Genomic DNA, 26,283 nt, shown 5'->3' on the forward strand with positions numbered 1-26,283 from the left:
AGTTGCTCCTATTATTGTTGTGCCTCATGAAAATGAATCAAAAATAATTGTGGAAGATGATGCACTTGATGATGATCTCCTTATGCCTATTGCTTGTTGTGATGATTATGCTTGGGAAGATAATGATACTTCTTATGATCTTGAAAATCTTTTTGGCACTTGCTTGGAAGGATATGATAATTGCTATACTATTGGTGTTATCCATACTATTAATGATGAGAGTGATTATGCTTATGATATGAAAAGGCCCAAGCTTGGGGATGCTATGTTTGATGAAGATGATGTTTTTGAGAATATATTTGCTGCAATTAATGTTTGTCCCAAGCTTGGGGATGCTACGTTTAATGAAGATGATATTTTTAGTCTCCCAAGTTTTGATATGCAAATTTATAATGACGATAGCATGCCTCCTACTTATGATGATTATATTGATGAAAGTGGGTTTGGAAGAGTGTCAACTTTAGGAATTAATGATCCCACTATTTTGGACGATGTTGAATCTTATAATATTTATGAAAGTGGATTTGGAGAGGTCATGACTTTATTTAGTAATGATTCCACTATCTTGGAAGAGGTTTCAATCGATTATGATGAGAACAAAGTTGCTACTTATGATGATTATTGTGATGAAACTTATGCTATAAAAAGTAGTGATGATTATATTTATAAAACTTTTCATGATTATGATTACCCTTTTTTGAACATTACTCTTTTAATGTGGAAACAATTTATAGTATTCGAGTCTCTTATGATACTCCCACTATTCTGAATGAGAAGAATTTTGCTTATGTGGAGAGTAATAAAATTTCTATGCTTGTAGATCATGAAAAGAATGCTTTATGTGCTGGTTATATTGTTGAATTCATTCATGATGCTACTGAAAATTATTATGAGAGAGGATCATATGCTTCTACATATTGCAATAATATCAAGTTTCCTCTCTATGTGCTTAAAATCTTGAAGTTATGCTTGTTTTACCTTCCTATGCAAGTTGATTCTTGTTCCCATAAGTTGTTTGCTCACAAAATCCCTATGCATAGGAAGTGTGTTAGACTTAAATGTGCTAGTCATATTCTTCATGATGCTCTCTTTATGTTTCAATTCTTATCTTTTTGTGAGCATCATTGAAATCATCATGCCTAGCTAGGGGCGTTAAACGATAGCACTTGTTGGGAGGCAACCCAATTTTATTTTAGTTTCTTGCCTTTTGGTTCTGTTTAGGAATAAATAATCCATCTAGCTTCTGTTTAGATGTGTTTTTATGTTTTAATTAGTGTTTGTGCCAAGTAGAACCTTTGGGAAGACTTGGGTGAAGTCTTTATGATCATGCTGTAAAAAAACAGAAACTTTAGCGCTCACGAGATTAGCTTCAACTTTTTACTGGATAGTGATATTTAGTTTATTCTTTTTGAAGATTATTACTAGACAAATTCCTCAGGTCCACCAATTTAATTTAGAATTTTTGGAGTTCCATAAGTTTGCGTTAGTTACAGATTACTACAGACTGTTCTGTTTTTGATAGATTCTGTTTTTCGTGTGTTGTTTGCTTATTTTGATGACTCTATGGCTAGTAAAATAGTTTATAAACCATAGAGAAGTTGGAATACAGTAGGTTTAACACAAATATAAATAAAGAATGAGTTCATTACAGTACCTTGAAGTGGTGTTTTGTTTTCTTTCGCTAACGGAGCTTACGAGTTTTCTGTTAAGTTTTGTGTTGTGAAGTTTTCATGTTTTGGGTAAAGATTCGATGGACTATGGAATAAGGAGTGGCAAGAGCCTAAGCTTGGGGATGCCCAAGGCACCCCAAGGTAATATTCAAGGATAACCAAGAGCCTAAGCTTGGGGATGCCCCGGAAGGCATCCCCTCTTTCGTCTTCATTCATCGGTAACTTTACTTGGAGCTATATTTTTATTCACCACATGATATGTGTTTTGCTTGGAGCGTCATTTTATTTTCTTTAGCTTTGCTTGCTGTTTGAATAATATCCCAAGATCTGAAATTCTTAAATGTTAGAGAGTCTTCACATAGCTACATAATTATTCGACTACTCATTGATCTTCACTTATATCTTTCAGAGTAGTTTGTTGTTTGCTCTAGTGCTTCACTTATATCTTTTAGAGCACGGTGGTGGTTTTGCTTTATAGAAACTATTATTCTCTCATGCTTCACTTATATTATTTTGAGAGTCTTAAACAGCATGGTAATGTGCTTAATCCAAATATGCTAGGTATTCAAGACTAGTAAAAACTTTCTTATGAGTGTGTTGAATACTAAGAGAAGTTTGATGCTTGATGATTGTTTTGAGATATGGAGGTAGTGATATTAAAGTTGTGCTAGTTTAGTAGTTGTGAATTTGAGAAATACTTGTGTTGAAGTTTGCAAGTCCCGTAGCATGCACGTATGGTAAACGTTATGTAACAAATTTGAAACATGAGGTGTTCTTTGATTGTCCTCCTTATGAGTGGCGGTCGGGGACGAGCGATGGTCTTTTCCTACCAATCTATCCCCCTAGGAGCATGCACGTAGTGCTTGGTTTTTGATGACTTGTAGATTTTTGCAATAAGTATGTGAGTTCTTTATGACTAATGTTGAGTCCATGGATTATACGCACTCTCACCTTTCCACCATTGCTAGCCTATTCGGTACCGAGCATTGCCCTTTCTCACATTGAGAGTTGGTGCAAACTTCGCCGGTGCATCCAAACCCCGTGATATGATACACTCTTTCAGACATAAACCTCCTTATATCTTCCTCAAAACAGCCACCATACCTACCTATTATGGCATTTCCATAGCCATTCCAAGATATATTGCCATGCAACTTTCCACCATTCCGTTTATCATGACACGTTCATCATTGTCATATTGCTTTGCATGATCATGTAGTTGACATAGTATTTGTTGCAAAGCCACCGTTCATAATTCTTTCATACATGTCACTCTTGGTTCATTGCATATCCCGGTACACCGCCGGAGGCATTCATATAGAGTCATACTTTGTTCTAGTATCGAGTTGTAATCATTGAGTTGTAAATAAATAGAAGTGTGATGATCATCATTTTCTAGAGCATTGTCCCAAGTGAGGAATAAAAAAAGGCCATAAAAAAGAGAAGGCCCAAAAATAAATAAATAAATAAATGAGAGAAAAAGAGAGAAGGGACTATGTTACTATCCTTTTACCACACTTGTGCTTCAAAGTAGCACCGTGATCTTCATAATAGAGAGTCTCTTGTTTTGTCACTTTCATATACTAGTGGGAATTTTTCATTGTAGAACTTGGCTTGTATATTCCAACAATGGGCCTCCTCAAGTGCCCTAGGTCTTCGTGAGCAAGCAAGTTGGATGCACACCCACTTAGTTTCTTTTGTTGAGCTTTCATATATTTATAGCTCTAGTGCATCCGTTGCATGGCAATCCCTACTCCTTGCATTAACATCAATCGATGGGCATCTCCATAGCTCATTGATTAGCCTCGTTGATGTGAGACTTTCTCCTTTTTTGTCTTCTCCACATAACCCCCATCATCATATTCTATTCCACCCATAGTGCTATGTCCATGGCTCGCGCTCATGTATTGCGTGAGGATTTATAAGTTTGAGATTACTAAAGTATGAAACAATTGCTTGGCTTGTCATCGGGGTTGTGCATGATGAGAGCATTTTTGTGTGACGAAGATGGAGCATGACTAAACTATATGATTTTGTAGGGATGAACTTTCTTTGGCCATGTTATTTTGAGAGGACATAATTGCTTAGTTAGTATGCTTGAAGTATTATTATTTTTATGTCAATATGAACTTTTATCTTGAATCTTTCGGATCTGAATATTCATACCACAATTAAGAAGAATTTCATTGAAATTATGCCAAGTAGCATTCCACATCAAAAATTATGTTTTTATCATTTACCTACTCGAGGATGAGCAGGAATTAAGCTTGGGGATGCTGATACGTCTCCAACGTATCTATAATTTTTGATTGTTCCATGCTATTATATTATCCATCATGGATGTTTTATGGGCTTTACTATGCACTTTTATATTATTTTTGGGACTAACCTATTGACCCAGAGCCCAGTGCCAGTTCCTGTTTTTCCCTTGTTTCAGTGTTTCGAAGAAAAGGAATATCAAACGGAGTCGAAACGGAATGAAATCTTCTGGAGAAGTTATTTTTGGAAGGAAAGCAACCCGGGAGACTTGGAGTCCATGTCAAGAAAGCAACGAGGGAGGCACGAGGCAAGGGGCGCGCCCACCGCCCTGGGCGCGCCCTCCACCCTCGTGGGCCCCTCGTGGCTCCCCTGACGTACTTCTTTCACCTATATATACCCATATACCCAAAAACCTTCGGGGAACAGAAGAGATCGGGAGTTCTGCCGCCATAAGCCTCTGTAGCCACCAAAAACCAATTTCGACCCTGTTCCCGCACCCTGCCGGAGGGGGGGAACCTTCACCGGTGGCCATCTTCATCATCCAGGCGCTCTCCATGACAAGGAGGGAGTAGTTCACCCTCGGGGCTGAGGGTATGTACCAGTAGCTATGTGTTTGATCTCTCTCTCTCTCTCGTGTTCTTGATTCGGCACGATCTTGATGTATTGCGAGCTTTGCTATTATAGTTGGATCTTATGATGTTTCTCCCCCTCTACTCTCTTGTAATGGATTGAGTTTTCCCTTTGAAGTAATCTTATCGGATTGAGTCTTTAATGATTTGAGAACACTTGATGTATGTCTTGCCGTGCGTATCTGTGGTGACAATGGGATATCACGTGATTCACTTGATGTATGTTTTGGTGATCAACTTGCGGGTTTCGCTCATGAACCTATGCATAGTGGTTGGCACACGTTTTCGTCTTGATTCTCCGGTAGAAACTTTGGGGCACTCTTTGAGGTTCTATGTGTTGGTTGAATAGATGAATTTGAGATTGTGTGATGCATATCGTATAATCATACCCATGGATACTTGAGGTGACAATGGAGTATCTAGGTGACATTAGGGTTTTGGTTGATTTGTGTCTTAAGGTGTTATTCTAGTACGAACTCTAGGGCTGTTTGTGACACTTATAGGAATAGCCCAACGGATTGATTGGAAAGAATAACTTTGAGGTGGTTTCGTACCCTACCATAATCTCTTCGTTTGTTCTCCGCTATTAGTGACTTTGGAGTGTCTCTTTGTTGCATGTTGAGGGATTGTTATATGATCCAATTATGTTATTATTGTTGAGAGAACTTGCACTAGTGAAAGCATGAACCCTAGGCCTTGTTTCTACACATTGCAATACCGTTCGTGCTCACTTTTATTATTAGTTACCTTGCTGTTTTTATATTTTCAGATTACAAAAACCTATATCTACCATCCATATTGCACTTGTATCACCATCTCTTCGCCGAACTAGTGCACCTATACAATTTACCATTGTATTGGGTATGTTGGGGACACAAGAGACTCTTTGTTATTTGGTTGCAGGGTTGCTTGAGACAGACCATCTTCATCCTACACCTCCCACGGATTGATAAACCTTAGGTCATGCACTTGAGGGAAATTTGCTACTGTCCTACAAACCTCTGCACTTGGAGGCCCAACAACGTCTACAAGTAGATGGTTGTGTAGTAGACATCATTGCTCATTGGGATACCATCTTCGGTCTCCAGGCGGACTGCGCCGGGCCTGGTGAGTCGTATTACCCGATAAGGGCCTTCCCACTTTGGCGTCAACTTGTTGGAATTCTTGGTCGACTGAACACGCTGAAGAACAAGGTCGCCTTCCTCAAGGCTTCGGGCGTGAACCTTGCGGCTATGGTAGCGGCACAAAGCTTGCTGGTAGCGCGCAGCTCGCACAGCAGCCTGAAGACGATCTTCCTCAAGGAGCGTAGCATCATCTTGCTGCAATTGCTCTTGTCAAGCTCATCGTAAGCGACCACTCGAGGCGACCCATATATGAGTTCTGTGGGGAGAACTGCTTCCGCCCCGTATACCAGGGAGAAAGGTGCCTGGCCAGTATCTCAACTTGGTGTCGTCCTGATTGACCAAAGAACTGCCAGCAACTCATCAATCTAGCGTCTTCCGCACTTGTGCAGCCTGTCAAAAGTTCTCGTCTCGAGACCCCGCAGCACCTCAGCATTCGCCCTTTCCGCCTGGCCGTTGCTTCTTGGATGAGCAATATAAGCAAACCGATTTTGCTGCCAAGGTCTTGGATATACTGCATGAAGGTGCGGCTCGTGAACTATGTGCCATTGTCAGTGATGACTCTATTTGGCACACCAAAACGGCAAACTAGTCCTTTGAAGAACTTGACGGCCGACTGTGCTGTCACCTTCCTCACTGCCTCCACTTCTGGCCACTTTGTGAACTTGTCGATTGCGACGTACAAGTACTCAAAGCCCCCAACAGCACGGGGAAAAGGCCCAATATGTCGAGCCCCCAGACCGAAAATGGCCAGGAGAGAGGGATCATCTAAAGAACTTGGGCTGGCTGATGCAATTTCTTTGAATGGAACTGACACGCTTCACACTTGGTTACTAGTGCAGTTGCATCCTGGAGGGCAGTGGGCCAAAAGAAACCTTGCCGGAATGACTTGCCGGCAAGAGCTCTTGATCCTATGTGAGAGCCGCATATGCCTCCATGTATCTCTACCAACAGCTCCAGTCCGTCCTCCCGAGGAATGCACTTCAATTTCACGTCGTTCAGTCTTTTTTTGTACAGGACATTGTCCACAAACTGGTACATATTAGACTAACGGGCTACTTTTTCTGCTTCTTCCTGTTCCTCGGGGAGTTCCCCTGTTTGGAGGAACTGGACGACGTGCTATGCCCATGCTGGAGCCTGAGGCTCGACAACAAGGACTAAAGGCATGTCTTCTGCCATGGAAGTAATTGTCTCTACAACAAGGGCTCGAGGCCCTGTCGGAGCTGTTGCCCCCCGGCAAGCTTGGCGTCGTCCCCGACAACTTCCTTGCATGCGGCTCCTGGGAGCTCAGTGGGAAAGTACTTGCCGGGGATCAACTTCCTTTGCTTATCTGGCCTTGCTGATGGTTCAACGGATGGCTGAATCTGTCGGAGCACAAAAGTCCCTGGTACCACAGGTAACTTGAGGGCAGCATGTTTTTCCAGGTCGTCGGCAATGCTGTTCTCTGCTCGGGGAACATGCTCTGCTTGCAGACCATCAAAATGCTCCTCCAATTTCCTCACTTCATCCACGTAAGCTTCCATCAATGGGCTCTGATAATCTTTGTTAACTTGCTTGGCGACAAACTATGAATCACCTCTGACGATGAGCTTCATAATTCCAAGGTCTGCCGCGATCCTGAGACCGGCAAGCAGTCCCTCATACTCCGCAGTGTTGTTTGTTGATCTCTCCCGGGTAAAGTGCATCTGGACTATGTACTTGAGGTGCTCTCCGGTGGGTGCGACAAGTAGCACACCAGCACCGGCGCCTTGCAGCGAGAAAGCCCCATCAAAGTACATAATCCAGTCACGGCTCGTTTCCTTGCCGGGGAGAGTGGTCTCTTGAATCTCCTCATCGGGCATTGAGGTCCATTCCGCAATGAACTCCGCCAAGGCTCTGCTCTGAATCATTGAAGTGCTTTCAAACCTGAGACCAAAGCTTGAAAGTTCCAACACCCACTCCACAATCCTTCCAGTCGCATCTGGGTTGTGCAATATCCGTTGCAACGGGAAGCGAGTGATGACGGTGATCTCATGTGCCTGAAAATAGTGGCGCAGCTTCCTCGAGGCCATAAGGAGGCCGAAGAGAAATTTTTGCACACCAGAGTATCTTGATCTAGCCCCCTGTAAAAGGGAGCTGACAAAATAAACAGGGTGCTGCACCATATTCTTCTTCTGTGTCACTTCATTTGCTTGGGCAGATCCTGCCTTGCCGGCACCAGACTCTGCCGGGGAAGGCCCCTCCTTGCCGGCACTAGACTTTGCCGGGGATGATCTTGGCTTGCCATTTAATGGGCTCGTCGTTGCCGCTGCTTCTTCATCTACTTCTCTCCGTGCCACTAGCGCAGCACTGACCACTTGATTCATTGCCGCTACATACAGCAGCAACGGCTCTTGTGGCTTAGGCGCAACTAGTGTTGGCGTGGAGGAGAGGTACTTCTTCAAATCTTGCAGCGCCGCCTCTGCTTCCGGAGTCCATTTCATTGGACCCGCCATTTTCAAGATCTTAAAAAAGGGCAGGGCGTGCTCAACAAATTTGGAGATGAACCTGCTTAAAGCAGCAACACATCTAGCAAGTCGACGCACATCTTTGACTCGTCTTGGTGCTTCTATCTGCTTAATCGCCTTGATCTTGTCGGGGTTCGCCTCGATCCCATGCTGAGACACAAAGAATTTGAGAAGCTTGCCCGATCGGACACCAAACACACACTTCTCAGGATTGAGCTTGAGATTGGTCTTGCACAAATTTGCAAATGTTTCTTCTAAATCTTGTATGAGCGTTGCCTTGTCCTTGGTTTTGACCACTATGTCATCCATATAAGCTTCCATATTTCTATGTAGCTGGGGCTCAAAACCAATCTGAACCGCCCTTCCAAACGTTGAACCAGTGCTTTTCAACCCGAAAGGCATTCGTATAAAACAATACGTACCACATGGGGTGATAAACGCGGTCTTCTCTTCATCTTCCTTCGTCATGAAGATTTGATGGTATCCTGAGTAGGCATCAAGAAACGAAAGCAAGTCGCACCCGGTAGTGGAGTCCATGATCTGGTTGATGCGTGGCAAGGGGAAAGGATCCTTTGGACAGGCTTTGTTGATATCTGTATAATCAATGCACATCCTCCATTTTCCATTCGCCTTGCGCACCACCACCGGATTGGCCAACCATGTTGGGTGGAGCACTCCTCTGACCAAGCATGCCGCTTCCAACTTCCTAATCTCTTCAATGATAAACTCTTGCCGCTCCAAAGCTTGCTTCCTGACCTTCTGCTTGACAGGCCGTGCATGAGGACAGACAGCAAGATCGTGCTCAATCACCTCCCTGGGAACGCCGGGGATGTCAGATGCTTGCCATGTAAACACATCGACATTCGCCCGCAGGAAGGTAATGAGCGCGCTTTCCTATTTGTTGTCGAGGGTGGAGCTTATAGTGAAAGCTCTGCCAGTGCCGTCCTCCTTGACGGGCACCTTCTTAGTTTCTGGTGGTGCTGCCTTGGATTTCTTGCTCCTACCGTTGGAGCTCTCTGGCACGTCCTCAATGGGAACGCAGCACTCCGAGGAGGCGCGCTTGCCGGAGTGGCTGCAAGAGGTCTTGCCGGTGCAAGAGGTCTTGCCGGTGTTCTTCCCCCTGGGAGCTCCAGTGGCAGGAGCAAGCGCCTTGACGGCAGGTGCTACAACTGCCTCCCGGTAGAGTTGATCGGCGCAGATGAGCGCGTCCTTCTTGTCGGAGCCGATAGTGATGATGCTAATCGGGCCAGGCATCTTCAGTGTGTTGTAGGCATAATACGACGTCGCCATAAACTTGGCAAGTGCTGGAAGGCCAAGGATCCCGTTATACGGCAACGGGATCTTGGCGACATAAAAAACGATCTTCTCCGTCCTATAGTTCAGCTCACCACCAAATGTAACTGGTAGTGTGATCTTACCCTTCGGCTGAGTTCTCCCTGGATTGATCCCTTGAAACGTGCCCGTCTCCTCGAGATCTCCATCAGGAATTTGCAACCTCTTGATCACTTTGGGCGAGATCAAGTTCAAACCGGCCCCATCGTCAACTAGCATTTTTGTTACATTGAGGTTGCGAATTGTTGGTGAAACCAACAATGGCAAGCACCCAACCACGGTTGTGCGATCAGGGTGATCCTCTGCGTAAAAAATGATAGGCGTGTTGGACCATTTCAGTGGCTTCTGGGCATCGATCGACGGCTCTGTCGCATTAATCTCGCGCGGCCACTATTTAAGTTGGCGGTGACAAGAATGTAACGAGGCGCCACCATCAATGCACATGGCTTCTGTAGCTTTTTGAAACTCATGCTCGCTGGACTCGTCATCCTCTTCATGGTCATCATCTCCCTCTTTCTTGTCGCGGCCTCGAGCAGGCCTCTCCTATTGCTTGTCCTTACCGCAGCGGCCTCCTTGGCCACCACGCTTCTTGCTGGACCCCTCAGCACCATCCTGGCCCTTCTCCTTGTCTTGCCTCTCATACTCAGCTTTCTGCCTCTCCACAAGCTGCTCGACTTGCCGGCAGTTCTGGAGGTCATGGCCCTTGGTGCGATGGATCTTGCAATATTGCTTGTCAGAGCCTTCTAGCTTGTCGGTAGCAGCCATGGCCTGGCAAGCAGCACACCCGGCAACATCCTTGCCGGGGTCATCAACCTTCGCCTTCTTGGCGGTGCCAGGGTTGTCGGATTCCTCGACGGCAAGCACTATCTTGCCCTTGCGCTTCATGTTACGCCGTCGATCCTTCTTTGTCGGGGCTACGACGTCTTCGTCTCCGGAGTCACTTCCCGCGCCGGCATCTTCGCCGGGGTACTTCCTTCCTTCTTCAGCCCGAGCACACCTATCGGCCAAAACATAAAGCTCGGCAACATCTCTAACCTTGTTCATTGCCAGCTGTTCACGCATCTTGCGGTTGCACACATTCTGATGAAACACGCTGATAACAGTAGCATGAATAACATCTGGGATGGTGTACTGCACACGGCTGAACCTTTATATGTATTTGCGCTGGGATTCGCCATCTTTCTGGGGGGTGAGGTGTAGATCACTAGCCTGGCCAGGACCTTGGTGGCCTTCGGTAAAGGCACCAACAAACTCGTGGCACAGATCCGACCAAGAGGAGATGGAATCTACAGGCAGGTGCATCAACCATGACCTGACGTTGGGCTTGAGCACCAACGGGAAGTACTTGGCTAGCACCTTGCCGTCTTGAGCCCCGGTAGCTTGCATCGCGATGGTGTAAACGCTCAGGAACTCGGACGGATGAGTCTTACCGTCGTACTTCTCCGGGACCTCTGGTTTGAACATGTGGGAAGTGGACCACTGGAATTGCCGCAGCTCACAGGTAAAAGCTGGACAACCCACCTCATAAGGCAAGTCACCATAATCCCCCAGCGCAGCCTTATTCACAGTGGGCACTGCGCGCCTATCAGATTGATGGCACGCTTCCCGCCGCCGCTCGATGGTAGTTCGAGCATCTTCTTTGCCCGTTCCCGAAGAACTTGGCATTGATCGCGGCGAGCTTGTGGATCGGACGACGCCATGGATCCATCATCGCGGGCATCGACCCGCCAAGCTGGCGACCGTTGTCGTCGTGGGGGAGGGGAGTGCATCGTGGCTGCTACACCTTCAACCCTTCCGCCGTCGGCACGCGCCGGCTCGGTGGACCGACGCTGCGAAGGGCCTGCCTCCCGGTGCCCATCTTTATTGGCGAAACCAATAAGGCTCTGGATAGCAGCTCTCCATTCTTCTTGCTTCTCCGCAGCAGGAGGAAAATCCAGGAGTAGCTGCGATTGTGCCAACGCTTCCGCTGGCGTAGGTGGCAGCGACAAGCGTGAGGAACGTGAGGTGCTCTGACTTCTAACTGCGTTAGAAGGAGCTCCATCGCGGTTCCGCGGCCGTGCACCATCTACACCAGCATCTTGGCGTGCGTGCCGGCCCTGTGCATCTCGAGAATGATCTTGGGGGGCTCTTTCCGTGGCGACGCTCGGGGTCACCAACGTCGCGGCGTTGCTCGTCACGCACGACCTGGGAGGACCGCGGCGTATGCACTGGCGGGGGCGTCTTGGAGGTCGCCTTCCCACCCTTGGAGGTCACGGCACCGCCCGTAGGTAGCACGGCTCCATCCTTGGATCCGGCGGTGTGCGGATCATCGTCGCGGGCACGGACGATACCGCTCGCCTAGCTCCGGTCACCCGAACGGCGTGGATGCTCGTGATCTCCACCTCCACCGCCATCCGCGTCTACCCCATCGCCCGTCCGTGTTGGCACGGGCAGATCGACCACAGACGAACTGATCGCCGTAATACCCTTCTTCTTGGGAGACATGGCGATGAAGACGTTGAAGAAACTGACGCGCTAACTGCTAGATCAGGTTTGCACAACCTTGATAGAGGCAAATGTGTCCCGATGTTTCGATGAGATAACTTTCGTTTTCTGTGGGAGTCGACTTTGACGATCCGACTACGAACGTGCGAAGACGTCGCGCCTTAGCAATCACTAAACCAACTTCCGAGGTTTATTGACCACGCCGGAGCACGATCAACCTGACCACGAGGGTCTATTTCCTGCAAGCAAACAAAGAACAAGCAAGAAACTGAGATTACAATCTGGATATTGTGAATATAAGAGGAAAGCTTTATTAATGAAGGTGGGGTTCTGTGACGTCTTGGTCTGGTCGTTGAACACAAACGAGTACGCGAAGTTGCAGCTATGGCGAACTTTTAATCTAAACAAAACCCAAACTCTAAACAACGACCCTAAGGGTTGTATATATGGAGGAAGTGATAGAGGCGAAGGTGTCCTGATGTTTCGATGAGATAACTTTCGTGTTTTGTGGGAGTCGACTTTGACGATCCGACTACGAGCGTGCAAAGACGTCGCGCCTTAGCAATCGCTAAACCAACTTCCGAGGGTTATTGACCACGCCGGAGCACGATCAACCTGACCACGAGGGTCTATTTCCTGCGAGCAAACGAAGAACAAGCAAGAAACTGAGATTGCAATCTAGATATTGCGAATATAAGAGGAAAGCTTTATTAATGAAGGTGGGGTTCTGTGACGCCTTTGTCTGGTCGTTGAACACAAACGAAGTACGCGAAGTTGCAGCTATGGAGAAATTTTAATCTAAACAAAACCCAAAGTCTAAACGGTGCCCTAAGGGCTGTATATATGGAGGAAGAGGGGGGAATTTCGTGGCCCTTGGGGAAGGGGTCCGAAACCAACCATATCTCTTGTTTCCCCACACATACGGATTCTAAAAACAGCCTATACTTATGTATTTCGAAATTACATGGGCCTGGCCCAATAATAATGTGACGCAGCACCTAGAATAGCCTTTGGACGAAATTTATGAAGTGGCATCTTGTATATTTCGCCCAAGGCTTCATGCACTCATTATGGTGCCTTCAAAGTCCGGAAATCATCACTTGTAACTCCGTTCTTGTTCCCCTTGCGCATGCCATCCTCTCCATGCTTGGTGTTGCTCTAGTGTTCATCCCACTTATCCATGCCAGGCCCTTCATTTGTAAGCAAAACAAATGTATCCAATTTAGGCAGCATCATATCCTCATGAACATTAGAGTCATTACCAAGAAACGAAAGTACCTGGAAATTTAATTGGCGTGCACGAGCTCTAGTAATTGGTCCAGTATATGTAGCAGTAGGGGCTATGGGTGTAACAATGGAATTGATGTCCTCATCATCCTCCCCTTCTTGAAATGAAGTCGTCCTCGACGGAAGCTCATCTTCCTCACCCAAATAGGGCTTCAAATCTGCAATGTTAAAAGTGGGACTAACCCCAAAATCTGTAGGCAGCTCAAGTTTACATGCATTATCATTTATTTTCTCTAACACCTTAAAAGGACCATCAGCACGTGGCATTAGCATTGATTTGCGCAAATTAGGAAATCTATCCTTACACAAATGTAACCAAACAAGATCTCCAGGTGCAAACACAACATGTTTTCTACCCTTATCTCCAGCAAGTTTATATTTAGCATTCATACGCTCAATGTTTTCCTTAGTTAACTCATGCATTTTTAAGATCAATTCAGCATGTTGTTTAGCATCAAAATTAACCTTCTCCGAAGATGGAAGAGGCAACAAATCAATAGGTGCACGAGGTAGGAAACCATACAAGATTTCAAAAGGGCACATCTTAGTAGTAGAATGCCGCGAATGATTATAAGCAAATTCAATATGATGCAAGCACTCTTCCCACATTTTCTTGTTATTCTTCAAAAAAGCCCTAAGCATAGTAGACAATGTTCTATTGACTACTTCAGTTTGTCCATCAGTTTGGGGATGGCATGTAGTACTAAAAAGCAGTTTAGTCCCCAACTTAGCCCATAAACATCTCCAAAAGTGGCTAAGAATCTTAGTATCACGATCCGAAACAATTGTATTTGGCACCATGCAAGCGAATAATTTCACGAAAGAATAAATCAGCAACATTAACAGCATGATTGCTTTTATGACATGGTATGAAGTGTGCCATTTTAAAGAATCTATCCACGACAACAAATATGCTATCCCTCCCCTTCTTTGTTCGAGGTAAACCCAAAACAAAGTCCATAGATATGTCCTCCCAAGGAACACTAGGTACAGACAAAGGCATATATAAACCATGAGGACTGAGTCGTGACTTAGCTTTTTGACATGTAGTGCAGCGAGCAACAAAACGCTCAACATCCCGTCGCATCTTTGGCCAAAAGAAATGTGTAGCGAGTATATCCTCCGTCTTCTTCATGCCAAAGTATCCCATTAATCCTCCTCCATGCGCCTCCTGCAACAACAAAAGACGAACAGAGCTAGCTAGAATGCATAGCTTGTTAACACGAAATACAAATCCATCGTTAACGACGAACTTGTTCCATGTTCTCCCTACCTTACAATTCTGCAATACATCTTTAAATTCAGAATCATGCACATATTGATCTTTGATGGTCTCCAAACCAAATATTTTAAAGTCAAGTTGTGAAAGCATAGTATGACGATGAGACAAAGTCAAGTTGTGAAAGCATAGTATAAAAAAGTCAAGTTGGGTAGCGATGCACCGGGAATTAAGTCAATGTGATGCTCAATCCCTCGAATAGGTGGTAATCCCGGTGGCACGTCTTGTGGGAAGACGTCAGCGAACTCCTGCAAAATGTTAGTGACAACAGGGGGCAAAGAGGAAGGCACGTCCTCGAATGAAAATAATGCCTCTTTGCACACAAAAGCATAGCAAATAGATTTGCTAAAATCTAGCTCATCAATATCAGATTTGGTGGCAAGTAAACATGCACTTTCAATTTAATTTTGGAAGCAACACTAGATGGTTTATTATTAGGCTTCATCTGTTGCTTAAATTCTTTTGCCACAATCTGATTTTCACTCTTATTTTTCTCCTGTTTTGCTTTATTAGCTCTATTAATATCATCTTTCAAAATGGAATCAGGAGTCATAGGAAGCAAAGTAATATTTTTATCCTTATGAACAAGAGTATACTGATTGTTCCTACCATGGTGTACAGAATTTTTATCAAATTGCCATGGTCTACCAAGTAATAAGGAACATGCTTGCATAGGTACCACATCACAATCAACATAATCAGCATATGTAGAGATACTAAAATGCACACGAACAGTACGTGTTACCTTAACCTTGCCGGTGTTGTTGAACCATTGGATGTAGTAAAGATGTGGATGTGGTCTTGTGGTGAGAGATAGCTTCTCCACCATCTCCATGCTAGCCAAGTTGTTGCAGCTCCCTCCATCTATGATGACGCGAATAGAACGTTCCTTCACAACTCCCTTTGTATGGAACAAATTATGCCTCTGATTTTGCTCAGCTTGTGTAACCTGCACACTCAAAACACGTTGAGCAACCAAACATTCATACCTGTCAGCATCTTCAGGAGCCATGTATTGCGTCTCATGATCAGAATCATCTCCACCGTGTTCTTCACGTGTAATAAGAGCCAAAGTCTCCTCATCATAGTCACTAGCGGACTCATACCCACCATCCTCAGTAGCAATCATCACACGCTGAGATATTCATTCTCTCGCATAATGACCTCATCCCTTACAACGACGACAAATAATATCACTTGTGTGCCCTGTTGATGCCATGGAAGAAGAAGAACTCTGTGCAGTCCCGATAGGTGTGCTCTTGGCAGGTAGTGGTGGTTGTGCCTGCTTCCTTGTATCACGGCTGGAGGTGGCAGCTGATGGAGGTGTCGGTGCAGTAGAATGTGTGGAAGTAGAGGATGCACGCGGTGTCCATGATGAAGGTCGACCTGCAGAAAAGTTAGTCCGCACCAATGCCTGTCGATCCTGCACTTCACGTTCAGCTTTACAAGCAAGATGGAATAAACGAGTGATATTATTATACTCCTTATACTCTAGAATGGTCTTAATCTCTCTATTTAATCCACCGATAAAACGTGCAAGCATAGCTTCATTCTCCTCAACAATACGACATCTAATCATGCCAGTTTGTAATTCCTGATAATATTCTTCTACCGAATTTTTTCCTTGTCTTAAGAGCTGCAATTTTTGAAGTAATTCACGTTGATAGTAAGGTGGAACCCAACTTGTACACATAGCAATTTTCGAAGCAGCCCAAGTAGCTGGAATGGGATATAATCTACAATGTTCAGACCACCAAACACATGCAAAACTAGTGAAAGCACAAACAACAACAGGAACACGTCTCTCCTCAGGATACCCACCATCCTCAGTAGCAATCATCACACGCTGAGATTTGCATTCTCTCGCATAATGACCTCTTCCCTTACAACGACGACAAATAATATCACTTGTGTGCCCTGTTGATGCCATGGAAGAAGAAGAGCTATGTGCAGTCCCGGCAGGTGTGCTCTTGGCAGATAGTGGTGGTTGTGCCTGCTTTCTTGTATCATGGTTGGAGGTGGCACCTGATGGAGGTGATGATGCAGTGGAAGTAGAGGATGCACGTGGTGTCCATGATGAAGGTCGACCTGCATAAATGTTAGTTCGCGCCAATGCATGTCGATCCTGCACTTCACGTTCAGCTTTACAAGCAAGATGGAATAAACGAGTGATATTATTATACTCCTTATACTCTAGAATGGTCTGAATCTCTCTATTTAATCCACCCATAAAATGTGCAAGCATAGCTTCATTATCCTCAACAATACCACATCTAATCATGCCAGTTTGTAATTCCTGATAATATTCCTCTACAGAATTTTTTCCTTGTCTTAAACGCTGCAATTTTTGAAGTAATTCACGTTGATAATATGGTGGAACCCAACGAGTACGCATAGCAGTTTTAGCAGCCCAAGTAGTTGGAATATTATTCAGATATAATTACGATGTTCAGACCACCACACACAAGCAAAATTAGTGAAAGCACAAAGTGCAGCAGCAACACGTCTCTCCTCGGGATATACTAAACATGTAAAACGTTGTTCGGTTTCTAACTCCCAAGTAAGATATATATCAGGAACCTATCTACCCTCAGATGGTGGAATATTCAATTTCAGTTTAGGAAGATGGTCATGATCTCGTACCTGAGCTGGTAATGCAGCCCTACCATTGCGATTATTTGCATGTGGACGACTTGGTGCTGGTGGTTGCACGTAGTTCTAATTTTGATCAACCTCATCCTCGTAATCTCCCGCATAATCATCCTCCTCCGCATCAGTAGAAGGAGCCACAGAAGTATTAACAGCAACACCAACAGTTTGTCCAGGCTCAAGAGGGACACGGCTTGCTCGGCGGAGGGCTGTTTCGCAACATGGAGGTAGTCGTTGCTGTTGTTGTTGTGGCAGAGGTGCGGTAGGTGCAGCCGGTGGTGGTTGTGGAAGATGCGCAAGCACTTCATTAAATTTGTTATCGAGCTTTGTTTTGAACGTCTTCTCAAAGCCAGTTATCTTATCCATGGCCTCTTCAAAATTGTTCAGCACATCTTGCACCTGTTCAGTCATCATTTGCTGAAATTTATCATGCAACTCCTTATTCGTCATGTTCTCCCAGTCAATCTCATCGACTTGTGATCCTGTCATGGTTAGCAGCAATAGAAACACAGAAAAATATGATCCTACAGACTACTAGAAAATGGTGGTGGTGGGGCATCACAAATCCGTCAAGCAAATCTCAAATTCTGACCAGTTCTTACCGAGCAGCAGGTGGTGATCGGCAACCGTTGTAGTCAAAACTCTCAAAGCTTGGATAGAGCATTTACCAGGGAGAGTCAAACGCACGACGTAGATGTATGTGGAGCTGGGAAGGCTTATAATATGGTAGCAAAAAGGGTCAACAATAATCAGTTCAGAGATGCAAAGTTGAATAAACACTCAACGACGGTACTGTGCTGGTCCTAGGCTAGACCGTGCTAGAGATGCGAGCCTAGAACACTAACAAAATCACAGCGCTGCATGTAAACAAGGGAGGAGCACACTCTAAATTTTTTTATCTTTTTTTGCACTTTTTTTCCTCTCTTTTTTGCTCCGCAACAATTTTTTTTTTTGAAAAAGTCTACAAATGGCCTAAAAACTGCCTAGCCAGAATTTTCCAGACTTAGTCACAGAATTTTGGGAGTCCGACTTAGTCACGACTCGGAGTATAGCGTGATCTGGAAATCGAAAACAAAGCAACAATTATTGGACTCGGACTAGGACTGGTGGCGGAGATGAATCTGGTGGAAACTCGGACTGGTGGCGAATCTGTGGAGGTCGACTCGGATTAGCGTGATGGCGGTGGATATGTGGTATATGGCAGAGGCGATGACAATGGTGGTATATGGCAGCGGTGATGACGATGGTGGTATATGGCAGCGGTGATGACGATGGTGCGGCGGCGGCGTGATAACTTGTGAACAGAACTCGAAACTCTAAAGGACTAGACACTAAGACCAGCAACTTGACACGCCGATGCAACCGCAAATTCAACAAAGCTAAAACCCTAAAAAGATTATGCAAAGTCTTAGATTGGTTCGGATATGATGAACTAACCCTAATTTTTTTTGTGGCCTTTTCGTGGACTGTAGGTATGAAGAACAGACTCGATCTAAACTACGAAAAACTGTGAAATCTCAGCGAGCAACCTGGAAATCTGATACCACTTGATAGAGGCGAAGGTGTCCCAACGTTTCGATGAGATAACTTCTGTTTTCTATGGGAGTCGACTTTGACGATCCGACTACGGACGTGCGAAGACGTTGCGCCTTAGCAATCGCTAAACCAACTTCCGAGGGTTATTAACCACGCCGGAGCACGATCAACCTGGCCACGAGGGTCTATTTCCTATGAGCAAACGAAGAACAAGCAAGAAACTAATATTGCTATCTGGATATTGCGAATATAAGAGGAAAGCTTTATTAATGAAGGTGGGGTTCTGTGATGCCTTTGTCTGGTCGTTGAACACAAACGAAGTACGCGAAGTTGCAGCTATGGCGAACTTTTAATCTAAACAAAACCCAAAGTCTAAACGGTGCCCTAAGGGCTGTATATATGGAGGAAGAGGGGGGGGATTTCGTGGCCCTTGGGGAAGGGGTCCGAAACTAACCCTATCTCTTGTTTCCCCACACATATGGACTCTAAAAACAACATATACTTATGTATTTCGAAATTACATGGGCCTGGCCCAATAAGAAGGTGACGCAGCACCTAGAATATCCTTTGGACAAAATTTATGATGTGGCATCTTGTATATTTCATCCAAGGCTTCATACACTCATTATGGTGGCTTCAAAGTCCTGAAATCATCACTTGTAACTCCGTTCTTGTTCCCATTGCACATGCCATCCTCTCCATGCTTGGTCTTGCTCCAGTGCTCATCCCTCTTATCCATGCCAGGCCCTTCATTTGTAAGCAAAACAAATGTATCCAATTTAGGCAGCATCATATTCTCATGAACATTAGAATCATTACCAAGAAACGAAAGTACCTGAAAATTTGGCGTGCGCGAGCTCTAGTAATTGGTCCAGTATATGTAGCAGTAGGGGCTGTGGGTGTAACAATGGTATTGATGTCCTCATCAGGAAGAGGGGGTTAATTTCGCGGCCCTTGGAGGAGGGGTTCGAAACCAACCCTAACTCTGGTTTCCCCACACATACAGACTCCAAAAACAGCCTATACTCAAGTATTTCGAAATTACATGGGCCTGGCCCAATAATAAGCTGACGCAGCACCTAGAATAGCCTATGGACGAAATTTATGAAGTGGCATCTTGTATATTTTGTCCAAGGCTTCATACACTCATTATGGTGGCTTCAAAGTCCTAAAATCATCACTTGTAACTTCGTTCTTGTTCCCCTTGCGCATGCCATCATCTCCATGCTTGGTCTTGCTCCAGTGTTCATCCCTCTTATCCATGCCAGGCCCTTCATTTGTAAGCAAAACAAATGTATCCAATTTTGGCAGCATCATATTCTCATGAACATTAGAATCATTACCAAGAAAAGAAAGTACCTGATAATTTAATTGGTGTGCGCGAGCTCTAGTAATTGGTCCAGTATATGTAGTAGTAGGGCCTGTGGGTGTAACAATGGTATTGATGTCCTCATCATCCTCCCCTTCTTGAAATGAAGTCGTCCTCGACAGAAGCTCATCTTCCTCACCCAAATAAGGCTTTGAATCTGCAATGTTAAAAGTGGGACTAACCCCAAAATCTGCAGGCAGCTCAAGTTTATATGCATTATCATTTATTTTCTCTAATACCTTAAATGGACCATCAGCACATGGCATTAGCTTTGATTTGCGCAAATCAGGAAATCTATCCTTACACAAATGTAACCAAACAAGATCTCCAGATGCAAAGACAACACATTTTCTACCCTTATCTCCACCAAGTTTATCTTTAGCATTCATACGTTCAATGTTCTCCTTTGTTAACTCATGCATTTTTAAGATCAATTCAGCTCGTTGTTTAGCATCAAAATTAACCTTCTCCGAAGATGGAAGAGGCAACAAATCAATAGGTGCATGAGGAAGGAAACCATACACAATTTCAAGAGGGCACATCTTAGTAGTAGAATGCAATGAACGATTATAAGCAAATTCAATATGAGGCAAGCATTCTTCCCACATTTTCTTGTTATTCTTCAAAACAGCCCTTAGCATAGTAGACAATGTTCTATTGACTACTTCAGTTTGTCCATCAGTTTGGGGTGACATGTAGTATTAAAAAGTAGTTTAGTCCCCAACTTAGCCCATAAACATCCCCAGAAGTGGCTATGAAATTTAGTATCACGATCTGAAACAATAGTATTTGGCACACCATGCAAGCAAATAATTTCACGTAAGAACAAATCAGCAACATTAACAGCATCATCGCTTTTATGACATGGTATAAAGTGTGCCATTTTCGAGAACCTATCCACGACAACAAATATGCTATCCCTCCCCTTCTTTGTTTGAGGTAACCCAAAAACAAAGTCCATAGATATATCCTCCCAAGGAACACTAGGTACAGGCAAAGGCATATATAAACCATGAGGATTGAGTCGTGAGTTAGCTTTTTGACATGTAGTGCAGCGAGCAACAAAACTATCAACATCCCGTATCATCTTTGGCCAAAAGAAATTGCAGCAAGTATATCCTCCGTCTTCTTCACGCCAAAGTGTCCCATTAATCCTCCTCCACGCGCCTCCTGCAATAACAAAAGACGAACGGAGCTAGCTAGAATGCATAGCTTGTAAGCACGAAACACAAATCCATCGTTAACGACGAACTTGTTCCATGTTCTCCCTTCCTTACAATTCTGCAATACATCTTTAAATTCAGCATCATGCACATATTGATCTTTGATGGTCTCCAAACCAAATATTTTAAAGTCAAGTTGTGAAAGCATAGTATAACGACGTGACAATGCATCAACAATAACATTTTCTTTACCCTTCTTGTGTTTAGTGACATAAGGGGAAGTCTGAATGAATTCAACCCATTTAGCATGTCTACGGTTCAGTTTTGCTTGACTTTTAATATGTCTCAAAGATTCATGATCAGAATGTATAACAAATTCTTTGGCCATAAATAATGTTGCCATGTTTCTAAGGTCCGAACAAGAGCATATAATTCTTTATCATAAGTAGAGTAGTTCAGACTAGGCCCACTCAATTTTTTAGAAAAATATGCAACTGGTTTGCCATCTTGTAATAACACACCTCCTAATCCAATTCCACTAGCATCACATTCAAGCTCAAAAGTCTTATTAAAATCAGGAAGTTGGAGTAAAGGAGCATGTGTCAACTTATCTTTCAATACCATGAAGGCTTCTTCCTGTGCGGTACCCCAAACAAAAGGCACATCCTTCTTTGTAAGCTCATTGAGAGGTGCAACAATGGTGCTGAAATCTCTCACAAAACGCCTATAGAAACCAGCGAGTCCAAGAAAACTCCTCACTTGTGTGACCATTTCGGGCTGCGGCCAACTCTCAATAGCTTCAATCTTGGCTTTATCAACTTCAATTCCCTTGAAGTAACAACATAGCCAAGAAAAGATACTCGGTCGGAGCAAAAGGTGCACTTCCCAAGGTTACCAAACAAACGTGCATCACGTAAAGCAATAAAAACAACACGTAAATGTTCCAAATGTTTATCCAAAGATCTACTATAAATCAGTATATCATCAAAATAAACTACCACAAATCGTCCAATGAAAGCACGTAAAACTTCATTCATTAATCTCAGGAAAGTACTAGGTGCATTAGTTAACCCAAAAGGCATGACTAACCACTCATATAATCCAAACTTAGTTTTAAATGTTGTTTTCCATTCATCCCCCAATTTCATACGAATTTGATGGAATCCACTACGCAAATCAACTTTGGAGAATATTGTAGAGCCACTCAATTCATCAAGCATATCATCTAGCCTAGGAATAGGATGACGATAACAAATAGTAATACTATTAATGACTCTAAAATCAACACACATACACGATGTACCATCCTTTTTCGATACTAGAATAATAGGAATAGCACAAGGACTAAGGGATTCGCGTATATAACCTTTGTCGAGCAGCTCCTGGATTTGACGCATAATCTCCTTCATCTCATCTGGATTGGTACGGTATGGTGCACGGTTGGGTAGCGATGCACCGGGAATTAAGTCAATGTGATGCTCAATCCCTCGAATAGGTGGTAATCCCGGTGGCACGTCTTGTGGGAAGACGTCAGCGAACTCCTGCAAAATGTTAGTGACAACAGGGGGCAAAGAGGAAGGCACGTCCTCGAATGAAAATAATGCCTCTTTGCACACAAAAGCATAGCAAATAGATTTGCTAAAATCTAGCTCATCAATATCAGATTTGGTGGCAAGTAAACATGCACTTTCAATTTAATTTTGGAAGCAACACTAGATGGTTTATTATTAGGCTTCATTTGTTGCTTAAATTCTTTTGCCACAATCTGATTTTCACTCTTATTTTTCTCCTGTTTTGCTTTATTAGCTCTATTAATATCATCTTTCAAAATGGAATCAGGAGTCATAGGAAGCAAAGTAATATTTTTATCCTTATGAACAAGAGTATACTGATTGTTCCTACCATGGTGTACAGAATTTTTATCAAATTGCCATGGTCTACCAAGTAATAAGGAACATGCTTGCATAGGTACCACATCACAATCAACATAATCAGCATATGTAGAGATACTAAAATGCACACGAACAGTACGTGTTACCTTAACCTTGCCGGTGTTGTTGAACCATTGGATGTAGTAAAGATGTGGATGTGGTCTTGTGGTGAGAGATAGCTTCTCCACCATCTCCATGCTAGCCAAGTTGTTGCAGCTCCCTCCATCTATGATGACGCGAATAGAACGTTCCTTCACAACTCCCTTTGTATGGAACAAATTATGCCTCTGATTTTGCTCAGCTTGTGTAACCTGCACACTCAAAACACGTTGAGCAACCAAACATTCATACCTGTCAGCATCTTCAGGAGCCATGTATTGCGTCTCATGATCAGAATCATCTCCACCGTGTTCTTCATGTGTAATAAGAGCCAAAGTCTCCTCATCATAGTCACTAGCGGACTCATACCCACCATCCTCAGTAGCAATCATCACACGCTGAGATATTCATTCTCTCGCATAATGACCTCATCCCTTACAACGACGACAAATAATATCACTTGTGTGCCCTGTTGATGCCATGGAAGAAGAAGAACTCTGTGCAGTCCCGATAGGTGTGCTCTTGGCAGGTAGTGGTGGTTGTGCCTGCTTCCTTGTATCACGGCTGGAGGTGGCAGCTGATGGAGGTGTCGGTGCAGTAGAATGTGTGGAAGTAGAGGATGCACGCGGTGTCCATGATGAAGGTCGACCTGCAGAAAAGTTAGTCCGCACCAATGCCTGTCGATCCTGCACTTCACGTTCAGCTTTACAAGCAAGATGGAATAAACGAGTGATATTATTATACTCCTTATACTCTAGAATGGTCTTAATCTCTCTATTTAATCCACCGATAAAACGTGCAAGCATAGCTTCATTCTCCTCAACAATACGACATCTAATCATGCCAGTTTGTAATTCCTGATAATATTCTTCTACCGAATTTTTTCCTTGTCTTAAGAGCTGCAATTTTTGAAGTAATTCACGTTGATAGTAAGGTGGAACCCAACTTGTACACATAGCAATTTTCGAAGCAGCCCAAGTAGCTGGAATGGGATATAATCTACAATGTTCAGACCACCAAACACATGCAAAACTAGTGAAAGCACAAACAACAGCAGGAACACGTCTCTCCTCAGGATATTGTAAACATCTAAACCGTTGTTCTGTTTCTAACTCCCAAGTAAGATATATATCAGGAACATATCTACCCTCAAATGGTGGAATATTCAATTTTGGTTTAGGAAGATGGTCATGATCTCGTACCTCAGGTGGTGGTGCAGCCCTACCATTGCGATGATATGCATGAGGACGACCTGGTGGTGGTGGTGCTGGTGGTTGCACGTAGTTCTGATTTTGATCAACCTCATCCTTGTAATGGTCCTCCACCTCTACAGTAGCAGCAGGAGCTACAGAAGCATCAATAGTAGGTACAGCAGCACCAGAATTTTGACCAGGCTCAAGGGGAACGCGTTGTGCTCGTCCCACTTGATTTGGAAGGTGACGTTGTTGTTGCTATTGTAGAGGTGCGACAGGTGTAGCGGGCGGTGGTTGTGGAAGACGCGCGAGCAATTCATTAAACTTGTTATCGAGCTTTGTTTCGAACGACTTATAAATGTCATCTATCTTCTCCATGGCCTCTTCAAATCTGTTTAGCACATCTTCCACCTATCCACTCATCATTTGTTGAAACTTATCATGTAACTCTTTGTTCGTCATGTTCTCCCAGTCAGTCTCGTCGGCTTGTGATCCTGCCATGGTTAGCAGCAAGAGAAAAACACAAGAATATGATCTTATAGACTACTAAGATGTGGTTGTGGTGTTGCGGAAAATCACAAATCCGTCAAGCGAATCTCAAATTCTTACAAGTTCTTACCAAGGAGCAGGTGGTGATTGGCAACAGTTGTAGTCCAAACTCTCGAAGCTTGGACAGAGCGATTACCAGGGAGAGTCAAACACACGACGTAGATGTATGTGGAGCTGGGAAGGCTTATAATATGGTAGCAAAAAGGGTCAGCAATAATCAATTCAGAGATGCAAAGTTGAATAAACGCTCAACGACTGTACTATGCTGGTCCTAGGCTAGACCGTACTAGAGAAGCGAGCCTAGAACACTAACAAAATCACGGGGCGGCACAGAAACAAGGGAAGAGCCCACTCTAGAATTTTTTTGCTCTTTTTTGCGCTCTTTTTTTTGAAACCTACTCAGGCAAGGAAACACGATTCGGAAAATAGATGGATCTCGAAAACAAACCTAATATGAAAAGAACTCGGATTGGTGGTGGATATATGGTGGTAGGTGTCGGTGTACAAAAGAAGGGGCGCACCTTTTGTACCCCTTTACCCGTGCACGGACAGTCGGAGCCACGCCCACGGCCGCACCAAGCAGAGCAGGGGAGGTGAACCAAGGTGAAACGGAAGCCCAAGACAGCCAAAGCAACGCCAAGGCCGAGAACACAAAGAAGCAGAGAGGCGAAGCAGGTTCCCTCGGCAAGACCCTTGCCGGGGGCAGCCTCAGCAGCCCCGACAAGACCCTTGCCGGGGCGGCTCGCCCACACCAGCGAAGCACGCCACCCTTGAGCCCACGGTCTCCAACACCATCAACCACATTGGGCCAGGGCTCGGGACGCACCTCCATGGTGGCATGCAGATCTTTGTGAAGACAAGGAATATTCAAGATCAGATGAGGATTAAAAGACAACGATCCTCGGCAAGATCCTTGCCGAGGAGAGCCGCAAGACCCCGGGCAAGATCCTTGCCGGGGACGACAGCGCGCCACGGCAAGACCCTTGCCGCGCCACCCGGCAAGGCCCTCCCCGAGGACGCCAGCAGGGCCACCTCCAGGCCCGCACCAGCCAAGTCTCCACCGCCGTTCGCATGTAGCTGCCAGCCCAACCAGCTGGGCAGGCACCTGCGTTGCAACATGTAGCTCCCAGGCCAACTCAGCAAGCGCCTGCGTGGCGGCATGCAGATCTTCGTGAAGACCCTACCACCGCGCCACCTCAGCTGGTTACCTGCCTACATGGCGCCGCATGCAGCGCTGGCCAGGGCGC

This window comes from Aegilops tauschii, chromosome 2 (genome assembly GCF_002575655.3).
Source record: "Aegilops tauschii subsp. strangulata cultivar AL8/78 chromosome 2, Aet v6.0, whole genome shotgun sequence".
NCBI lineage: Eukaryota > Viridiplantae > Streptophyta > Magnoliopsida > Poales > Poaceae > Aegilops > Aegilops tauschii.